The sequence below is a fragment of the Panicum virgatum genome, chromosome 6N (assembly GCF_016808335.1).
Source record: "Panicum virgatum strain AP13 chromosome 6N, P.virgatum_v5, whole genome shotgun sequence".
In the NCBI taxonomy this organism is placed as follows: Eukaryota; Viridiplantae; Streptophyta; class Magnoliopsida; order Poales; family Poaceae; genus Panicum; species Panicum virgatum.
This window is the reverse complement of record NC_053150.1, coordinates 11,262,476-11,263,571: the sequence shown is the minus strand read 5'-3', so window position 1 is coordinate 11,263,571 and position 1,096 is coordinate 11,262,476. Positions and strand designations below refer to the sequence as shown.

Below are 1,096 nucleotides of genomic sequence, written 5' to 3'. Positions count from 1 at the left end.
ACTAATTTTTAATAACAGAGTTAAGTTCCTATAGTTGCATAGCCAATGACTCAAGAATTTTATCATTAGCTAGAAATTTCTTGCTAATATTATCATTAATTTATTTTTGTCCGTACACTTGGTCTTTAAGTGAAGGCTGAATACTGTTATTAAAATTATTACCTTGGCCGAACGGGAGATCGGGCTTGGAATTCCATCCTTGATGAGGATGGTTGTCTGAGTTATTGGGAGTGTCATTCCCAATGAAGTTCACATCCTCTTGAGTGAACGGACAAGAGTTGCCCGAGTTCCCAGTGTTGCCACATGTCTCACAAGTGATCCGAGACTCCATAATCTAGTTGACCTCCTGGTGCGGAGATTCTAGCTTTTTCATGAGAAGATCCATCTTGGCTGCCAGCATATTGACACTGTCAATTTCATGTATCCCTTTTGCACAGGCCGGCTGCCTAACTCCCTTCCAACTCTGGTTGGAGGCAATCTTGTCGATGAGCGTTATAGCTCCTGCAACATCGAGAGAGAGGAATGCTCCTCCCACTGTTGCATCCATGTGATCTTGCGATCGCTGGTTCAGGCCATGGAAGAAGTTTTGAAAGATAACCCATTCTTCCATGCCATGGTGTGGGCATGCTGCAATGTATTCCTGAAGATGTTCCCAGGCTTCTGGGACTGTCTCGTCCTTGAGTTGTTCAAAACTAGAAATCCTATTCTGAAGGGCGTTTATTTTGCCCACCAAAAAGTAGTTGGCTAGAAAAGCATTGGAGCACATATCCCAATCGATGAATGCGTCCTTGTTGTTGTAGAACAACATCTTTGCTTTTCCAAGCAAAGAGAATGGGAATAGTCGAAGGTGAACGTTATCCATCGTAGTGCCTTTTGGGTTGATTATGCTGCTCGCTTCCAGAAAATTCTACAAATGAGCGTTGGCATCCTCCGATGCCTTACCGTAGAAGGGACTTGCTTGGATCGTGTTGACAAGCCCAGTCTTCAGCTCAAAGCCTTCATTGCCTTGATAATTGTTCAATCCAGTAGGGATGTGGCTGCTGGACGGGGCTGAGAATTCGCGGAGTGTCTTCTAAGCCATAGGTGATGAAGCTGG

General features: G+C 44.4%; 1 non-coding gene across 1 annotated transcript; it reads left to right on the top strand.

The window, feature by feature from the left end:
* The first annotated feature begins 608 nt into the window (after positions 1-608).
* LOC120680398 lies at positions 609-715 on the top strand. Its single transcript, XR_005677664.1, has one exon. It is a non-coding gene; the product is annotated as a small nucleolar RNA R71 (small nucleolar RNA).
* Positions 716-1,096: the final 381 nt, after the last annotated feature.